The following is a 21,949-nucleotide window of genomic DNA, read 5'->3' on the forward strand; positions in this document are numbered from 1 at the left end:
TGAAAGCGGAACATCAAGTGCCTTCAGGATTACTTCAGCCGATCATGATACCCGAGTGGAAATGGGATCGAGTCACAATGGACTTTGTGTCCGGACTGCCATTGTCAACAAGTAAGAAGGATGCGATTTGGGTTGTTGTTGATAAACTGACTAAGTCGGCTCACTTTATCCCTGTGTGTATGGATTTTTCATTGGATAGACTAGTTGAATTGTACGTTTCTCAGATTGTGAGATTACACGGGGTACCTATTTCTATCGTGTCGGATAGAGATCCGAGATTCACCTCGCGATTTTGGAGGAAATTGCAAGAAGCTTTGGGTACCAAGCTGCATTTTAGCACTGCTTTTCATCCCCAAACCGATGGTCAATCTGAGCGGATAATTCAGATACTTGAGGATATGTTGAGATGTTGCATCCTCGAGTTCAGTGGTTCATGGGAACGGTATTTACCTTTGATTGAATTCGCTTACAATAATAGTTTTCAATCAAGTATTAAGATGGCACCTTACGAGGCTTTGTACGGTCGTAAATGCCGTACACCGTTGTTTTGGACCGAGCTCGGTGAAAGTAAAATTTTCGGAGTTGATTTGATTAAGGATGCTGAACAGAAAGTAAAGGTAATCCGTGAAAGTCTGAAAGCAGCCACAGATCGTCAAAAATCGTATGCGGATTTGAAACGAAAGGACATTGAATATCAGGTGGGAGATAAAGTGTTCCTTAAAGTTTCGCCTTGGAAAAAGGTACTCAGGTTTGGCCGTAAGGGCAAGTTGAGCCCGAGATTCATTGGGCCGTACGAAATCTCCGAACGAGTTGGTCCGGTTGCGTATAGATTGATTTTGCCCCCTGAGCTTGAAAAGATTCACGACGTCTTTCATGTTTCGATGCTTCGACGCTATCGATCTGATCCATCGCACATAATTAGCCCATCAGAGGTTGAAATTCAAGCCGATATGAGTTATGAAGAAGAGCCGATGCATATCCTAGCTCGTGAAGTGAAGGAGTTGCGAAACAAAAGGGTCCCGTTAGTGAAGGTGTTATGGCTCAAACACGGGATCGAGGAAGCTACTTGGGAAACCGAGAGCTCGATGAAAGAACGATACCCAAACCTATTTACCGGTAAGATTTTCGGGGACAAAAATTTCTTAAGTGGGGGAGAGTTGTGACAGCCCAAAATTGACCCTAGTCGGGAAGTGGTTTCGGGACTACAAAACCGAGTCATAAAAATAATTGATTTCCATATTCTATGCTTATTATGTGTGTACATGAGTATGTGGAAGTTTCATTCTCCAATTTTGCCAATTGCATGAGAAATTATTAAATAGGGATTGATATGAGACATGGTGAAAATATGATAGGCTAATTTAAAATGGTCTATTAATGCATGTTGTGAAAATGATGGGTTTGCATGTCAAATTACCCAAAATTTGAGCTAGTGGTTGGCCATGCTATGGGTGGAAACATGCTATGGGTGAAAATGATGGGTTTGCATGTCAAATTAACCAAAATTAACTTTTGCATGTTAATGAGCAATGCATGTGTTAAATTGATGGAAAGGGAGAGGATGCTTTACTAGTGTGTATATGTGTGTATTAGCCAAGTTTTGAACTTGAAACAAAAGGGTGTTTAGTCAATACAAGTGACCATACTTGTAGAATGTATTAAGTGTTGAAATCGGCCCCAAAATAGACATGCATATTCGGCCAAGGGGGAAAAATTAGCTAAAATGTTGAGTTTGATTCATGATTCCGTACATATGTGACTTTAATGTCTAATGTATAAATATGGGCTAAGTGCCTTGTGTTCCTCTTTTCGATGCTCAAATGATTAAATCAATTTATTTGTTTAATTAAGCTCAAGAGCAAAGGGGAACTAAATCCGATAAAGGGAAGGAAAAAGTGGTCGAATAGCTATCGGAATCGTTCGACAACACCCGAGGTAAGTTCTTGAGTAAGAGAGCTTAAATTATGATGTAATTAGATCATGTTTTAAGCAAATTAAAATCATGCTCTTTGTGTGGCTATTGAGCCGAATTTGCAAGAATGATAAATGTCTTGTGTTTGAGTTTTGCTAACGAAAATGAAATACGAATGGGCCATGATTTATTGTTAAATGTGCATGGTTATTTGAATGATGTCCGGGCTAAGTCCCAAAGGCTTGTGCTAAGTGACAATATCCGGACTAAGATCCGAAGGCATTTGTGCGAGATACTAATTCCAGGCTAAGCCCGAAGGCATTTGTGCGAGATACTAATTCCGGGCTAAGCCCGAAGGCATTTGTGCGAGTTACTAAATCCGGGTTAAGTCCCGAAGGCATTTGTGCGAATTACTATAACCGGGCTATGTCTCGAAGGCATTTGAACGAGGAGCTATATCCGGTTAAATTCCGAAGGTACGTGATTTGGGAATGAATGAACTTGCTGTAAAATTCCAGTTAATACTCTCGAAACATCCCAACATTGAGGTATGTTTCGTATGTGCTTGAATTTAGTTGAGCCCTTACAAATAAGTATTCGCTCAGTTGATAAACGAGCTACCGGCCTTTGGCTGAGTTGATCTTTTGTGTATGTACATAAGGGTTGATAATGTGAAGCAAGTACGATATCGTAAATTTGTGCATATGAAATTATCCGTTTAGCTATATGAATGCTATACTTTTGTTGTGCTGGAATTCCTTGCTCAAAACTTACTAAGCATAAATTGCTTACTCCGTTTCATTGCTCCTCTGTTTTATAGATTTGGTTCTCCAGCTATCGGACTCGGGATCTTGAAGTCAAAGCCGCCCACACTATCAAAGCCCCCCCTTTTGGTACAATTTTGGTTGAACTTCGAAATGGCATGTATAGGACTACCCGTTTGTTGTGGGTCGTGGACCCTTTGGACTTGTATAAATTTTGGATAGCCATGCGAAAATGGCTTATATGTGTTTGAGTATAATATTATAATCATTTGGTGTGGATATGCTTGACAAGGATTGGCCACGGGGATGGTTAATCACTTTCATAAATTGTGCTATTTATGCAAAAAGGGCTAGTTGAATCATGGAAACCATGAAATAGGTAAAGTCTACCTTAAAGGCAGATGCTGACAGCAGCAGTGATGTAGATTTGGAAAATCACTAAAAATAGTAGGAATGGAATTAAATAGTGAATAAATTATGTAAACAAACCTTGATGAATCTACTTTCATAGGAGTAACGAAACAATCATACGGACAGTATGTTAAGAGATATTCAGGTTCTCGTGAGACAGGGCCAGAACGGTTTCTGGATTCCCTATTCCGACTTTGGAAATTCATTATAAATTAGCCAGAGATAATTAGGAGTCATAACATATATGTATAGATTCCTCTCTGAGTCTAGTTTCTATAGAAACAAACGGCATCAGTATTGGAGCCCTGTACAAGGAGATATCCAAGTCGTAATGCGCAAAGGTCAGGGTAGTCGATCCCTATAACATGGGAGACTTTGACTAATAAACTGTACTAATTGGCCCCACCAAAAATTCTAGAAAAAAATATGTAGATGGGCATATGAGTCGAGTTTCAGGGAAAAATAACGAAACTGATTTTCGAGTTGTGAAACTCAAGATATGATTTTTAAAGCGACTAGTACGCAGATTGGCAGTGCCTGGGAAATATTTTTTATAAGGGGTTTAAAGTCTGTTAACACCTCGTGTTCGACTCCGGTGTCGGTCTCGGGTTCGGGGTGTTACAAATTTTGTTCCCATAAATCTGACACTTATGGAATTTCTTGGTATAGTTGATACAGTCCCCTTCCATAGTGGCCCAATAATAGCCAAACCTCATGATTTGCCTTGCCATCGTGAACCTATTTGCATGCGTCCCACATACACCTTCATGAACTTCTTCTAAAATTAGCTTAGCTTCTATAGCATTGACACATCTCAAAAGTACTTGGTCTTTCCTTCTCTTGTACAGGATATCCCCGTCCAAGACATAGTCGCAAGCTAACCTTCTCAAAGTTCGTTTGTCATTTTCATTGGCCTATTCAGTGTATTTACGATCTCTCACATATCATAATATATCTTGATACCAAGGGTTATCATCCTTTTCTTCCTTCTCAATGTTACAATAATGAGCTGGAGCTTCGTAGACACTCATTTGAATTGGTCTCATATCTTCCTCTTTATTCGCCTTAATCATTGAGGCCAAGGTTGCTAAAGCATCTGCCATCTGATTTTTGTCTCGTGGGAGATAATTGAAGGTGATGTCATTGAACTCCTCAAGTAACCCCAAAACTACCTTTCGATAATTGATCAATTTAGGGTCACTTGTCTCCCATTCACCTCTAAGCTGATAAATTACCAATGTAGAATCTCCATATACTTTTACGGTTTTTATACCTCGCTCTATAGCTGCTTGAAGTCCCATGATGCATGCTCCATACTCAGCCATATTGTTCGTGCAATCAAAGTCCAACTTGCACGTGAACGGGTAATGATCGCCATTCGAGGATACCAAGACTGCCCCAATTCCATTTCCAACTGCATTAGAAGCCCTATCAAAATTTAGCTTCCAAGGAGAATCTTCGGTCGTTGCTATACACATTAACTCCTCATTTGGAAAATCAAAGTTCAATGGCTCATAATCCTCTAGATCCCTACTGGCCAAGAAGTCTACTACCGCACTTCCTTTTATAACCTTCTGACTTATGTAGACTATATCAAAATCTGAAAGCAAAATTTGCCATCTCGCCATTCTCTCATTTAGAGCCGTTGACTCCATCATGTATTTCAATGGATCAAGCTTTGAGATGAGCCAAGTGGTATGGTATAGCATGTACTATCTTAATCTCCGAGTTGTCCAAATCAGTGCACAGCACAACTTTTCAATTGGTGGATATCTCATTTCAGAGTCAGTGAATTTCTTACTGAGATAATAAATTGCCTTCTCCTTTTTCTCTGAATCGTCATGCTGACCAAGCACACATCCCATAGAATTACTAAACACTGACAAGTACAGTATTAACGGTTTATCTGGGCTAGGTGGAGATAATACCGGAGCATTCAAAAAATACTGCTTGACCTTTTCAAAAGCATTCTGGCACTCCTCATCCCAAGTACCTTGATTGTGCTTTCTGAGGAGGCGGAAGATAGGATCACATTTCTCAGTTAGTTGTGAAATGAACCGAGAGATGTAATTCAACCTTCTTAGGAATCGTCGAACTTCTTTTTAAGTTTGTGGTGGAAGCAATTCTCGTATTGCTCTGACTTTGTCTGAATCAACTTCTATTCCCTTTTCACTGACTACGAAACCCAATAACTTTCCCGATCTAGCTCTGAAGGTGCACTTTGCCGGATTGAGCCTCAACTGAAACTTCCTCAACCTCAAGAACAGTCTTCTCAAAACTTCAATATGCTCTTTCTCTTTTCGGGACTTAGCAATCATGTCATCAACATATACTTCAATGTGCCTATGCATCATGTCGTGAAACAAGTTCACCATGGCCCGCTGGTAGGTTGCCCCTGTGTTCTTCAGTCCAAACGGCATTACTTTGTAGCAAAAAGTGCCCCACAAGGTTATAACTGTGGTTTTATCCATGCCCTCTGGATGCATCTTTATCTTATTGTACCCTAAGAAACCATCCATAAAGGAAAACAACGAATGTCCCGCCGTGTTGTCTACCAAAGTGTCGATGTGCGGCAAAGGAAAGTTGTCTTTTGGGCTAGCTTTATTCAGATCTTTGTAATCAACACACATTCGTACTTTCCAGTCCTTCTTAGGGACCAGCACAATATTAGCTACCCATTCGGAGTACTTGACCTCTTGTAAGAATCCTGCATCGAACTGCTTCTTAACCTCATCTTTTATTTTTAGAACAATGTCTGGCCGCATTCTCCGCAACTTCTGTTAGACTAGTTTGCAATCCTGTCTTATCAGAAGATGATGTACTACAATGTCGGTACTCAATCCGGGCATATCTTGATATGACCATGCGAAGATATCCTTGAACTCTCGAAGCAACTCCATGTGTCCTCGGTAATCAGTGTTCCAATTTTCAACCCCTCCCTTCCTCTAGGGCTACATTTTCTATTGCCTCTTTCTCATGCGGCATAATTCATTTTTCCTCCTGTTTTACCATTCTTAACAGATCAAGAGACACATCACCATCTTGAACATCTTCAAAATCCTGAGATTCCTCTAAACACATGTCTTGCTTGCAAGAGAAATCAGGAGTTGCAGTATCAGTGCTCATATCATTGATATCTAGGGACCTGTGAGGGTATGAAAGAATATACAAAGAATGAATGAATCTAAGAATGATTGTTTATGTGCTATGAAAAAGCTTAACGAAATATTTATTGATAAAAAGAAACCATATTCGTCCAAATTGATAATAAAGTTATGTTTTATTAAAATAATAATAGATGATCATAAGCCTTTTTCACAAATGTAATCTTATTACTCCTAGGACCTAGAGTAACAGGCATGTTTTGAGAATTACTCTGAAAAATTCCTAAAGACTACAGGAAGGTCCTCCGCAGTCCAATTGTTCAGAGAGCTCATCGGTTCGTAAGGGCGAATACCCTCGAGGCTTCCTTGCTTCAATCCCTCATTGTGTACAGCATTAATCTGATGACTTTCTTCTACCAGTAACCCTCCTGACTTAAAGGATTTGGGTATAGGTGGGAATGTCATCGGTTCCCACTCCACTTCTCCTCCGTTCAAACGCGCCTTTCTTATCGCTTGGCGCTTCTCAATCTCTTGCCTCCGGTGCTTATGGTCTGGTTTGAAGCCCAAACCAAAGCGATCTTTCTTCTCAATCAGTTTTGGGATTTGAACCCCTCCTTGCAACTGTCTTCCTAGTCCTTTTCTTGGCAATGCTCCCTTCCCCATCATCATTTGCAGGGACATCCTTGTGGCTCTAGACATTTTGGGTACCGACACCTCACTTCCTTCCAAAATGAAGGTTTCATTGATGATTTCTAAAGAGCGGAAAGAACACTCAATAGCCTCTTCATTCGCCTCGACATAAAGGGCCTTGCTAGTGACTACTGCTATAATGTCCTCCTCCACATTGATGGTTATTAACCATCCATCTGTCACTAACTTCAATTTTTGGTGCAACAAGGAGGGCACCGCTCCTGCCGAGTGTATCCATGGTCTCCCCAATAAACAATTATAGGAGGGCTTGATATCCATCACCAAGAAATCAACTTCATATGTATTTGGCCCAATTTCCAAAGGGATGTCAATTCGTCCCATCACTTTCCTTTGGTCCCATCGAAGGCTCTTACCACATTATGACATGTTTTCATATGCGAACTGTCAATGGGTAATCTGTTCAATGTGGATAATGGAAAGGAGTGGGTTTATGGATGACAACCTTGGGCCCAGTTTGCGCCTCTGCTTCATTATTCCCTGGCAAGGAAATAATAATTCTTGGTCGGCTGGTTCCTTGTCATTCATTTTCCAGCACACATATTTGTCTTTTGCAAGAACTACCCTAAAAAATCTGTAGCTCTTTGTTAACTATAAAGCCTTGCACCATGGCCTTGAACTCTTCACAATTTTGGATCATATGACCCACCTCTCCATGGAATTCACAATAGTTCCCCATTATTTCTCTACCTTTTCTAGAGGTCAACATACCTCTCTTCACCATCTCCTCCCATATTACTTTCATGGGTATCTTCACCTTAGCAACATCTTCCTTGATTCTTCCTTCCCTAGTTTCATCAATGGCATTCACTCCTTGATTGCCATGGTCTAGTAACGAATTTCCAACATTAGGGGTACTGTCAAATTTCACAACCCCCATCTTGATAAGCCTCTCCATGGCCTTCTTGAATCCGGTGTAGTTTTTCAATCGAATGCCCCGGTATTCTCGCATGATATTCGCATTTAGCATTTGCATCATACCATTTGGGGTACGGTGGTTGTAGCAGTTTCAAGTGAAATGGAGCAACAACATGTGCATCCTATAAGCTTTGATAAAGCTCACAATATGTCACAGGGATAGGCGTGAATTGCATCCTTTTTGAATTCTGTCTTGTGCCCGATTCCTGTCTTTGAGTACTTTGTTGCTCGACTGGGGCTGCTTTGGGTTGACCAACTGTGATTTCCCTCGAGTTGAAACTATTCATGTTATTCACCTCGTTGTCCTTTCTCCTTGGGGCCGATCTTTTAGCCGTTTCCCCCTCAATTTTACCACCCCTTATGGTGTTCTCAATCATCTCTCCTGCCATAACTATATCCACAAAACTTTTTGTGGTGCTTCCAATCATGTGAGTGATGAACGGTGCCTTCAAAGTGTTGATAAACAACATGGTGGTATCCTTTTCTAACAGTGGTAGTTGTACTTGCATTGCCACCTCCCTCCATCGTTGTGCGTATTGCCTAAAACTTTCATTAGGTTTTTTCTCCATGTTTTGAAGCGTGATCCTGTCCGGCATCATATCAGTCACATGGTTGTACTGTTGCATGAAGGCTTGTGCAAGATCTCTCCATGAACTGATTCTTGCACGACTCAACTGATTGTACCACCTCACCACTGCTCCTACTAAGTTGTCTTGAAAATAATGGATCAATAGTTGATCATTGTTCACGTACCCAGTCATTCTCCTACAAAAAATTGTTATGTGTGCCTCTGGGCAAGTAGTTCCGTTGTACTTTTCAAACTCTGGCATCTTAAATTTGTGAGGTAGCACCAAGTCTGGGACCAAACTTAAGTCTTTGGTATCAATATGATGATTTCCAGTGCCTTTCAAAACCCTAACATCTCCTCCAACCACTTGCAACGATCCTCCAACTATTTTGAGGATTCGGTTGCCATTCTTTCCTTCTCTATCATATCCAGATCAGGAGTGATAGGGTTGATCGAGCTATCGCCCAAATTATTTCCCAACCCAGATGGGAAATTCACAGGGATTCCAGCATCAACCGGCCCATGTTAAGGCCTTACAGTGACAGATGGACTTCTAGGAGGTGCCTCGGTTTGTAGTGGCACATGAAGTGGAGTAAAACCCTGAGAATGATCCTCACCTTCCTCACCAGTGATAGCCATGAGGGCTTTCCCTTTATCAGTGGCCCTTAGCAGCTGAGCCATTTCAGCCATCATATTCCTCTAAGCCTCTAGCATTTGCCCCCTCATGTCATTCTGCATTTTGGCCAACTGCTCTTGCAATTGGTCTTGCATATCCTTTTGCAATTGTTCGAACCTTTGATCCATACTCTTAGTTTTAGTGCGAGTTCTGTAGGGATGTGTGATTTCCAGATTTTCTTTTCTACCCCTTTAGAAGTAAACTTTAACTAATTAGGGTCTTTCTATAACTTTGAATGCATATGATGTGATGTAATGCAAATGCATGAATGCAAAAAGGCATCGATCTTGATTCAATCTCGTTTAGAAAACTGTATTTAGAAAAATAATATCTTTACATATAAATGGATTACATATATGCCTTTTCCCTAATGCCCGAAGTTCTAACTTAATCTAATAAAAGGGCTAACTCTCGACCTTTATCAGATGCTGACTCATACATCATACTCAACGCATCAGCTCGTACTGCTAAGTCTCGAACATATTCAACAATCTCTTGGATCTAGGCTATAGCCTCCCCAATAATGTAATCCCTATCTCTGACTTGATCTTTAACTTGATGGAGCTCTCCTTTTATACAATCTTCTTGTGCCTCGAGCTGCTCAATCCGAAGTTCACCATCATGCAATGCCACTTCCAAATCTTCAACCTTACTTTTTAGCTCCTTTAATTCGACCATAGGATCATGGTTTCGGTGCCAACGAAGGGATCTTCTAAGCTCAGTTACCTTAGTCTTCAACCCCTTATTCTCTTTCTCTAATGCCAAATTCTACGACCGCATCTCTTGGAACTTCCTCTCCCAATACTCGGCTCTAGCTCTTTCCTCTTGAACTTCTTTCTGCCACCCCACTCGCTTTAAAGATACTTTTGTCTGCTTATACTCCTCTTTTAAATCATCTTGGTCTTCCTCAATCTTCCTCTTTTCCTTCCTAACTTTTTCAACCTCTTTCTTTTACAGGTCAACATCTAGACTCAGGTACATCTTCTCCTCCTCAAGCTTTTCTATCTTCTTTCCAAGTTCCAAATTCTTTCTCTTAAATTCTTGCTTTATGATATCAAGCTCTGAGGGTATCACTTGCAAATATTCTTCCACTGGTTGAGCTTCCTCCATTTTTGTCATAGGGACATTATCGTTAATCCTTCTGCTCCTCCACTTGACATATTTTGGTGTCATAGCAGGATTAATGGCCACTCCCTTCAACCGACAAGTCTTGTTCCAAGCACTAGAAACCTCGCTAACCTTCCTTTTGTAATCAGCTCTTCTGTATACAAACTCACTTTGAGCCAACCCCTGAGTCACTGGTACGAATTGTCTCAATCCATGCTGCCTTAGCACGAGCAAAGGGGCATAACCAATGGCACCCCAAATTCCCAACAGGGGAACCCAATCAAAGTTGCCGCATCGATAAAGTATCTCACTAGGAACCATCCATGGAGCTCTCCACTCAACATCCTTTGACTGAAGATTCTGAAGTAATGCTATCTAATTCTATTCCAGCACATCCACTTTCCTAGATGAGGCTACTATATCTTTCAACGAGGAGTAGTTCTCAAAGAAAACCCGACAAACAATCCCATCAATCAATCGGAAGTGACTGTAGAACCAAGCCAAAAGTAACTGAGCACACCCTATAAACCTGCCTGCACCAGCCCTCCTACATACACCTAAGGACTTGAATGTCTCCGCTAAAATCGCAAAGACTGAAGTGACCTTTTTGCTGAGTCAATGAAAATGATTCGTGGTTGCCTCGTCCACATATCCCAAAGCCCTAGGGAAAACCATCAGTCCATACAAACTTAAGGGCAAAATGTCTAACTTCTTCGTCTCATCGGGGTGTGTCAAAATCAGATCTTTCAAAGCGTCCCACAAAATGCACTTGCACTCACCCTTCTCTTTAATTCTGGCCGTTATCCACTGCTCGCTCATCCCCGTAATGGTCATTAATTTCTTCCAAAAGGTAGGGACATAAGCAGCTCGAGAATAGATCCTATCACTCTGAAACCTGGGACAACGAAGTAAGGCAGTGTACTCCTCCACAGTAGGTACTAAGTCTACTTCCCCAAAAGTGAAACAACTGTACGCCGGGTTCCAAAACTGAGCAAGGGCTCGGAACAAGTGCTCATCTACCTGAATATCGAGCAAGTAAGGTAAATCTCTGTAATTATCGTAGAATAACTGCTTGGTCTCATTGCCCCACTAATCCCAAATTTCCTTAAGCTCTTGGAGATTATTCTATGTGACACTAATATGAGTATAATCTGACAGCTCCGACACATATCCCATAGTTATACTGTCTCCCTTTTCTAGCTGAGTTTGCTCTAACCATCTATGAACATCGGCGTTGCCCTCTACTCTATCAAGAAGTCCGTTCTCCATAATAAAACTTCCTAACTTAGAAACGGACCATCAATCGATACCTTTTTAAATGCAAAATGACATGCAAACAAAAGAAAAGAAATAGACAGTATCACATGATATCAATAAATCTCAACGATAATTTATAAGGGTAATATCTAAAGTATAGCTCTGACTAAGTTGGGCTCTTACGGTTTTTCTATATGAGGTTGGTTCTAAAGTTTGAGGTACCCGAACTAGCAGATTCCTTGATTCTCACCCATTATAGGCTCATTTGAAACGAGTTCAGTTCAAGGGAATACATTTCCCTATGGTTACACAAAGATGAAAATCTCACGAAACCATAGGTACGAATGTATCCCGAAAGTGATCCACTATCCTACACGGAGGCGAAAACCTCACGAAGGCGTAGTTTCTCACTCTCACTTAAGGGTGCAACCACAACAGTCATACAAATGCAATGCACATCATAATTTAGTGACACATGCAATAATACAAACACATATAATGCAAAAGGATTGAATTTCAAAATTTTTTAAATTTCCGACATTAGGAAAAAAGGGTAATCAACTATACGGCTTGGCTCTCTTGATCTCCCCAGTGGAGTCGCCAAGTTGTCGAAACCATTTTTAAATTGAGATTTGGAAAATTGGAATCGACTTTAAGAAAAAACGAAAACAGGAGTCACCACCAATCTATTAGGTGTGATTGGATCACCTTTTAAAACATTTTGTTTAAAAATCATTAGTTTCGATCTACAGAATCAGAAAACAGGTTCGGGAGCCAGTTACGTACGAGGAAGGGTTAGCACCCTCGTAACGCCCAAAAATTGGTACCTAATTAATTATCAAAATGTCTTTAATGTCAGAAATTTAAAAAAATTAAGATGCAATCCTTTTTAAAATATTTTTGACTTTGAAAATTAGGGTTCACTTGTATCAAATGAATCAAAATATTACATCCAATAAGTTAGGACACAATATTTTTAAGACATTTGACAGTAAGTTAGTCCTTTTGGAAATCCCTATCTCGAAACAATGAAACATCATATCCAGTAAGTTAGGACACAACGCTTTGAAATTCCAAGACAGTTGCTTGCATTTTGAAAACCTTAAAAACTTAGAAGGGTGCTTGATTATTTGAACTCAATGAGGAAAGTTGTAACCCAGTAAGTTAGGGCATTACTTTTCTCAAAACTTCCAAACACCAAGCATTGCCTTTATTTTTTGAAAACTTTAGAGTCTTGTTTTTAAAATCGATGCATGAAGGAGCATATACGAGATAACATCTTATAATAATAGGTAAATAAAAGCACAATAGCATAAATATCATACATTAACTAACATATATATATAAGAAATAAAACATAGCAAATTTTAAATAAGTAAAATATACATAAAAAACAATATATATATTTAAGAAGAATAGGTAAAAACACATAAACATGTAATTCAACATATATTTAAACATATTAATAAAAAAATGATACATGATATACAATTTGACACATATATATATAAAATAATAATATGCCAAACACTCAACATTTAATTATGAGACCAACATTTAATATGTTGACATAATATATAAAAAAGGGTTGTGTATATATATTAAAATATAGATAAAGTAAATAATTTTTTTAAATGTATGAATTAGAATATTTTATTAATATGAAAATAATAATGTGAATAATGATATACATGAAAAAATATATAATAGATAATAATAATATGAAATAATATATTGTTAAAATCCAAAATAATATAATAATATAAAAATATAAATATTATGTGGTAAAATATAAATATAATAAATAATAAGTAATGATATATGTTAAAATATATATTAATATGATAGTAGAAAAATATGAAGTAATATAATATAATAAAATATAAGTAAATAATTATAAAAATATATAATACGTATATTTATATTAAAATAAAATAATATATATAATGTTTAAAATAAATAGGTTATAGATAAGTTTAAAAGGGATAAAAGGGACTAAAATTGAACATAAATAAAAGTTAGTGGCTAATTAAAAAAAAGACTGAAATCGGACCTAATTGAAACGGCCACTAAAACCCTAGGGATTCATCGGGAAATTTTCCCTTGTCCCTAAACGGCATCGTTTTGTTATAGGCCTTAGAGTGGTTTCCATTGAGACTAAATTGAAACAGGGATAAAAATTTGGGCTAGATTTAAAGGTAAACTAAACCTAATTTAAAAAAGAAAAATGCAGAAGGACTAAAGGGATACATATCCCAATAGTTAAAAACACGCGGATCATTCGAGTCAGATCGAGTCGGATTTCGGGCCTTATATAAACCCTTTTAACCCCCGAAAATTCATTTTAAACAATCTCTTTTAAAAAAAACCCCCCAAAAAAAAAACTCTGAAGGATCCTCTGAGCTCCAACCAAGGGCCGTCACAGCTTTGGTCATCGGGCCTTAACACGAGCCTTACGCGCCACCGTATACAGCGGTTGGAGGTCCATAAAATTCCTCCTTTAGCTGGTAAAATCTTCCCCTTTTCTTTTTGTGTTGTTATTTCGTAAAAAAACTTAAAAGAAATAAGAAAATGGTGAGTTTATTTTGATTTAGAAACTGTTTTTTAGAAGCCAAATATAAACTGCTTCTTTGTTGTTTTTCATTATTGTATATGCTTGAAAATGATATAGGAGAGCAAATAAAAAAGAAAAAAGAATCACCTTTGATCTTAAAAACGCTGCTGAGATTTTTAATCTCTCTTTCGATGTTTTTATTTCTCTCAATATCTCTCTGTGTTTTTTCTTGAAAAAAATCCCTATCTTACAGGTTACAAAAGATGGCTTTATAGCCAGTGTTCCGTTACATAAGCTGGGAAAGAAATCTTCGATTTCTTTCTATTTCTTGTCTACTGTATCCACTGTATCTTTGACCATGATCTGTTGAGATTCCTTTGTTTTAGTTTCCTTTTTCTTGCTCTGCTTTTTCGTATCTGCTGTGTTTCCTTTTCCATTTTGCAAGTACCCCGAAGACTCGGTGATGGTCGTGCTATTCGTGACGTGATTCGGGGCCGGATGGAGGGACGACCGGTGACCAGGGCACTGGTGGGCATTGAAGGCCCTCGGGATAGCGCATTAATGGCGGCCTCAATTTCGGGGACTGAACAGACGCTCCCTGAATCCTCTAGAACCTATTGCGGTGCCACAGTGTTTACGAAACCCTAGGGTTTCCTGCTTCTCTTAAGTCCTTTGGGCCTTTTGGGCTGTTTTAAATTTGGGCTAGCCTGGTTGACGGGTTAAAACTGTCGTGTAATGTTTAATTGGGTTAGCTATAATTGGGTCACGGACGTAAGTGGGTTGCTGGATTTTAAGTATTTGGGTGTAACCGGGTACACGAGTAGTGCTTCTGTATTGAACCAAAAACACTTGGGCTTTGTAATTGGACTTTTAAATGGGCATTTTAAATAAATAAATACTTATTTATTTAATTCTTTTATTCTGTTTTCAGCCCGGTCAAATTTGGGCTACTACAATCCAGAGATACAGAACTCCAAATTAATATTCGTTAATTTTCCCTGTAACTACACTCACATATCTTCTTATCATAACTTTTTTAGAATTTTTGGTCTAGCAAATAAGTACAGTTTATTATTCAAACTGTTTTGCTATTTGACAACTTCAACCTTTCTTCACTAAAATTTATTTATCTCTTAGTATGGGATTCAGATAATGTTCCCATCATTTCTATTGAAAATAGACTCATTAAGGACTTAGTCATATGAATTCTAACCCATAATTATATTTTTTACAATTTCTAGTGATTTTTCCAAGTCTGAACAGGGGATTTTGAACTCATTCTAGCACTATCTCACAAATATTCAAATATCTTATAATATGAGATTTTTTTGCTTATACCATATCCTTTACCTGAAACTAGACTCAATAAGCTTTAATTTTATATTTTATTTAGCATTTAATTCGACTTTCACAATATTTGGTGAATTTTCAAAGTCAGACTATTGTTGCTGGCCAAATAGTTTTAGAGCAACAAAATGATAATCATCATAAGATTGCCATAAAAATTATTCTCTTATGTACCACTCATTTATTAGCATTCTTACCACAAGTCCATTTCACTTCCCATGTCCAACACGTGTTCGTGGGTTTCGAGGACATACCTGTGCTATCTCTTAGCACCACAACTCCTTCAATCGTGACAATCATATCCATCATAATAGTATCTTATAACATAAATAAGTTCATCATGGTAAAAACCCTTTTTATTTATTTATCGTATTAATCCCGTTGAATTTCTCAGAATCACGATGGATATCCCATTTACCGTCAAATCATGCAAGTGATCATTTCAAGTATGTACTCCCGCGAACCTCGCTGTTACGGCGGGATTACTAGTCCAGACTAAATCCCCGTTAGTATAAATTCATAGAGTAAATGTCGGGATTACCAGTCCATGCTAAATTCAGACCGTAATCGAATTACCTATCTGGGCTAAATCCATTTCAGCACACTTATTATTCAGGAGGCTCAATCACTAAAGGAACACTTGTTAAGGCTAGATCCTTTTTACTGTCAATTCATTTCGAGAATCCATCAGATATCCTTTTAATTCAACCGGGACATTTATCAACACAATACTTATCATACCTTGTTTCACAACAATTTTCAATATTATAATGCACACTTGAATATACATTTTTAAGTATATTAAGAGTCTACTTCGAGTTACATGAACATACCTCGAATACGAAAATAACAATTTATCAATTTAGTCCATAACCTTGTATTTTCCCGATTTAAGCCCAAATCTTGATTTCCTTGATCTATTATTTCAAATATAGCCCATTTAGGACTCACATTATTCAAATTGACCCAAAAATCATATTTTGAAAAAATTAAATTTTTACCCCTAAACTTTGTCAAAATTACACTTTTTCCCCTATGCTCGTAAAATGCTTTTTATTCAATTTCCTTGCATTTTAATCCTAGCCAAATCATTTTCATAACTATATAAAACTATAATTCTCATTAAAAACACACCTTTATACCATTTTTCAGCTTTTACAAAAATGGTCCTTTCTCATGTTTTCATCGAAAATCGCTTAGTAAAAATCGTTTATTTAACACCCAAAACTCATTTTCTACCATTAGACATCAAAATGCATGCATGTCATACATGGGTCAATTTTTAAACATAAACTCTAGCTCAAATTAATGGTAGAAATAGATAGATCCTATTACGGGGATTGCAAAAACGTAAAAATCATTAAAAATGGGGCTAAAACAGACTTACAATCGAGCTTGGAAGCTTGAAAAGCCCTAGCCATGGTTTCTCCATGCAAGTTTCAGCCAAGAGGTTGAAGATGGACAACAATTTCCTTTTAGTTTTGTTTTTAATTCATTTTAATAACTAAATGACCAAAATGCCTTTAATGAAAAAATTTGGAAACATAGCTAACCATGTCCATTTTTGTCCACCAACTTAATCAATGGTCTAATTACCATATAAGGACCTCCAATTTAAAATTTCATAACAATTGGACACCTCTACCATGTAGAACTCAACTTTTGCACTTTTTACGATTTAGTCCTTTTGACTAAATTGAGTGCATTTTTGAATGAAATTTTCACGAAATCATTTCGTGAAATTGTAGACCATAAAAATATAATAAAAATAAAATATTCCTCATCGGATTTGTGGTCCCAAAACCACCGTTTCGACTTGGCCCAAAATCGGGATATTATATCGTACGTGTCGTATTCCCTCATGTTGGACTCAGTTAGGAGAGCGAAAAGTTCTGGGCCCTGAGTTAGTTTCTGATACTGAGGATAAAGTTAGACTAATTTGGGATTGACTGAAGGTGGCATCAGACAGACAGAAGTTGTATGCGGATCAGAAGCGTAAGGAGATTGAGTATTCGGTTGGGAACTTTGTCTTTCTCAAGGTCACGCCATGGAAGAAGGTACTGAGGTTTGGATAGATGGGCAAGTTGAGCCCTAGGTTCATTGGGGCTTACCGCATACTGAAACGTGTGGGACCGGTTGCCTATCAACTTGAGTTACCTCTAGAGTTAGACTGGATTCACGATGTGTTCCACGTCTCCATGCTGAGGCATTACCGCTCTGATCCCATGCATATTATCTCGACTGAGGAGATTGAGGTTAGACCAGGTCTGACTTTTGAGGAAGAGCCAGTTCGGATTTTAGATCATGATGTAAAGGTGTTAAGGAGGAAGTCTATTCCATTGGTTAAGGTACTTTGGCAGAATCACAGTTCTAAGGTGGCCAGGTGGGAACCTGATGAGGAAATACGACAACAATACCCTCATCTATTTTGACTAGGAAAATTTCGAGGCTGAAATTTTTTTAGGGGGTAGAGTTGTAATGCCCCAAATCTTAAATATTTATTTACGTATGTTCTGTTGCATAAATATATGCTTACCTCAATGGTTAAGTGTTCTGGGAAGTGTCTGAGAAGCCTTGGATTCAAGCCTTGGCTTGTACAAAAATTTTGTTTCTTACTTGAATAAACCCTTATCTCAAGTTAGTAGCCTTTTCAATAAAAATGGGTAAAATATGTCAGAATGGGCTTACTGGTCTAGTGGTTAAGGGGAGAGTAGTTGAGCAGGAGGTCTAGGGTTCAAGTGCCTGCACCAGCATTAGACTTCTTTTTATTGATTGGCCGTGGAAGAGTTGTGTTTGACCAATCTTGTAAGTGGTGGAGTTCTTGGGGGACGGTTGTGGATGAATTTTAAGGGATTGTTAAGGGAATTTCGGTTGTTAGAGGGATTTGGGGAGTGATTTGATGAGTGGATTAGGGAATGGGATGAGATAGAACTAAAATTGAATTTTGTTTTTCCAAAATCACGGACTCTCATTCCAAATTCCCAATGGTTTAACAGCAAAGAAAACCTTTCCCCTTAGCTGAAATCTTTTCTTTTGGCAATTTAGCTTTACCTTGTTTTTCTCTTTTTTTCTCTTCTTCTCTCTGAAATTTTCGATAATTGTGTTATTTTCTACTGTTTTGCATTTCGCTCTTCCCTCTGCACTTTGCTATTCATTTTCTTCTTCTTCCTCAAACTCTTCTCTTGGACCGAGTATGTGTTAGTTGTGTTCTTGTTCTCTAGCCGAACCATTTCTCAATTTTGGCTTTAAGCTATCAGTTTTCTCAAACTTCAGCTGATTATCCCGCGCCTGGTGGTTCTGGTATTGATTTTCAATTCCTTGATCTTCTATTATTTTCCAATTCGGTTTTAACCCTTCTTAATGCAAACTTTCTCCTCAATTGTTATTAGGTTGTCTCTTCTTCTTTTACCCTCTCTACGTCAACTCTTTCTATACTGCTCTACCGATTTTGAGTACTATTTTATCCTTCAACTTTACGTTCGGTAGGAGGTGTTTCATTTTGTTTCAATTTAGTCATGCGGTATTGGTTAATGAGTGTTTCAGTTGGATTGCAGGAATTAAAAGTTATTAAGTTTCAACAGTTTAAGTGGGCGGGAAGCCTCGGTTGTTCAAACATGGTACGTGAATGCGGCGAAATGATTAAGTACTTCATGTAAAGTCATTTTAAGTTCGTTAGACATATAGTTAACTGTTTGTTATGATTGAACAAAGATTTGGAGGGCCTTAGGACTGAGTACACGGTTCATAACCAGGTGTGTAAACACTGCCCAAATCATAAATCAGCAAAAGCCAGAAAACATGATTATTGACACTACATGGGTGTGCACTCACTCGTGTGGTAATTCGAACGCATAAAACATAGGCGTTTGATCGTAGAGGCCACCATGAACGATTTCATGGGCTTAGGCCATTTTGGGCCATGTTGGGCCGAAATGGGCCGTGTGGGCACACGAGCTTGTAGACCCCACACGGGTAAACCACATAGAACTGTGGAGAATATTGGGCTAGGCTGTATAGTCCACACGGCCAAGGTCATTTTTGGGCTTTGTGGGCCACACGGGCGTGTGGGCCCACATAGCATCGCATAATGGGCCATGGGCCCATTTTCACTGTTTGACTGTTAAGGTTGCACGGGTCGCCCGAGACGACTGTGGACCTATATTGGGTCGGTAAGTATACCTAGACCCCAAACTGATTAATAACTATTACGCCCCTATGAGGTAAAATGACTGTTATGCCCTTATGTTATGTATAACTGTAATTGAGCATGCCATTATATATATTGCATACATGTGCGATATGTTGCATGGGGATGGATTATTATGATTGGAGGAAGTGTATTGTACTGGCAGCTCTGCTGCAAATACTCTTTAGTGCCGCAACCGGTGATAATTTTCGGAGTGTAGGGATGGGTGGGTTGATGTTATCCCCACATGGAGTGTAAGGCTGGACGGAGTGGAGTGTAGAGGCTGGTTGGGTAGGATTTCTGGTTGCATATTTGTACTATTACTGTCATTGAATTAGGCGAAGGCCAACACTGATACTAATACTATAACGGGCTATGGCCCTAACTGAAACTGAACTGTTACTGAAACGGGCTTAGGCCCAGATTATATTTGCCTATTGTGTGATTGACTATTTGTTTATTAAGGGATTACACACTGAGTTTCATAAACTCACCCTTCTGCTTATCTGCACAGGTAATCTTTAGGCGAATCGGTGCTACAAGGGACTTGCTGGTCGTGAAACTAACTAAAAATTTGACTTAAGGCAAGCGCACCTATCGAATAGTAGTATAGTTATGGTGAGACCGGAAATATCGTATCCACGAGGACTAAAAGTACTAGTAATTACTATCTTTTTATTATCTAGCCTAAAATTTAAAAGAATGTTGTAAACTAAACTAATTATCTAATTAACTAAGATTACGACAGAGATGAAAGTTGGAAAATGCTTTAGGAAAACCAATGGAGAAGACAATACCTAAGAAAGAATCCACCTAGATTTCACTTATTACCTTTGACTTAGATGATTTATTAACTTGACTTATTTGGTAGAAATCCCTGATTCATGTTAATATCCCTTTCAAGACTAAAAACAACTGGCTCTAGGTTGATTAATCGAAATCTCTTTCTAATTAAAACCCCTATTATTTCATTAAATCAATCTATGGATTCCCTTATTAGATTTGACTCTAATCCGGTGATTTATGTCGTCCTATCTCTAGGATTGCATACAACTCTACTTAATTGTGAATGATCTACTCTTAAACAGGGACTTTTCCTCCACTGAATAAGCACATCAAAAGCTTGGATTAATATCCTGGAATATTAAAGAAAGAATTAAAATTCACAATGAAGAATAAGAACAAGTATTTATCATATAAATCAAAAGGTAATAAGATTCGTCTTAGGTAGTTTAGTTGATAATATTAATAGAAAACATCTCAAACTTTGGAAAACAACAAAACATAAACAAACCCAAAGAACGTCTAGGAAATTGGATGGAAATCTTCAGTCTTGATGTAGATCTTTGGTATAAGGTGATTTTGATGGCTATTCTCAATTATTTTCCGCCTCCAACTCTGTGTGTCCTCTAATCCTCTTCTAGGGTGTTTATATAGGCTTTACAATGCTTCCAAAACCTCAAAAGTATCCTTTTTCGAGTAGAACTAGACTAGGGCTCGACAGGGACACGACCGTGTGCCTCGCCCATGCAAGTGCTCAAACCGTCTGCAATTTTGACTTGGATTAATGTCGACACGACCATGACACATTGGCGTGTGGACTGGCCGTGTGCCTCACACGGGCATGTGGTTTACCCGTGTGGAAATGCCTAGGCCGTGTGTAACACTATTTTAAGCCCAATTTGTCCGTTTTTGGCCTGTTTCTCGCTCTTTTTGCTATCCTAAGCTCTCCTGAGTATAAAACATGAAATTAAAGGATTAGGAGCATCAAATTCACTAAAAACAAGGAAAAATCATTCATAAGTATGCCAAACATGGGGTAAAAATATGTACAATTTACGGTTTATTAGGATTCGAAGGTGGCCACACATCTGCTCATACCTCTATACTGTATTTTTAATTTATAAGTAATTTAAATTTGGGTATTTTATGTAATAAGGCCTCTTTAAAGTTTTAAATTTTAATTTGGCATTTTTACTTGCATTGATATAAACTATTAGTTGTAGGAAAAAGACGGGTTTTAAAAAAGGTAATTGTTTTTCAAAAACACCACGTTTATGCAACACATTTTATGCACTTTTACAAGAGATATTGTTTTAAAATTAATAACCCTTTAATATAATTAACATTTCAACAAACGACTCATTTTTGGAAACTAAATATAATGTTTTAAAATTTTCATCAAGAACCCACAACAAAAGTAAATAAGGAAAAGGTTTCTCGACCATATCACCCTTTTCAAAAAACACTTCAATTTCACATTGCTAGATTAAGCCATAACGTTTAAGCCGGGTTTGGGTGTTACAAAGAAAGTCTTTTCATGAATGTGAAATTGTTGGTTGTTTAAGTATATGTGAAAAGTGTATGAGCCTTAGTTATGGTTGCTTGGTTGAGAAATCATGTTATGTTAGACTTTGGTATGATGGGTGGTGTTAGA

Source organism: Gossypium hirsutum, chromosome A02, assembly GCF_007990345.1.
Source record: "Gossypium hirsutum isolate 1008001.06 chromosome A02, Gossypium_hirsutum_v2.1, whole genome shotgun sequence".
NCBI lineage: Eukaryota > Viridiplantae > Streptophyta > Magnoliopsida > Malvales > Malvaceae > Gossypium > Gossypium hirsutum.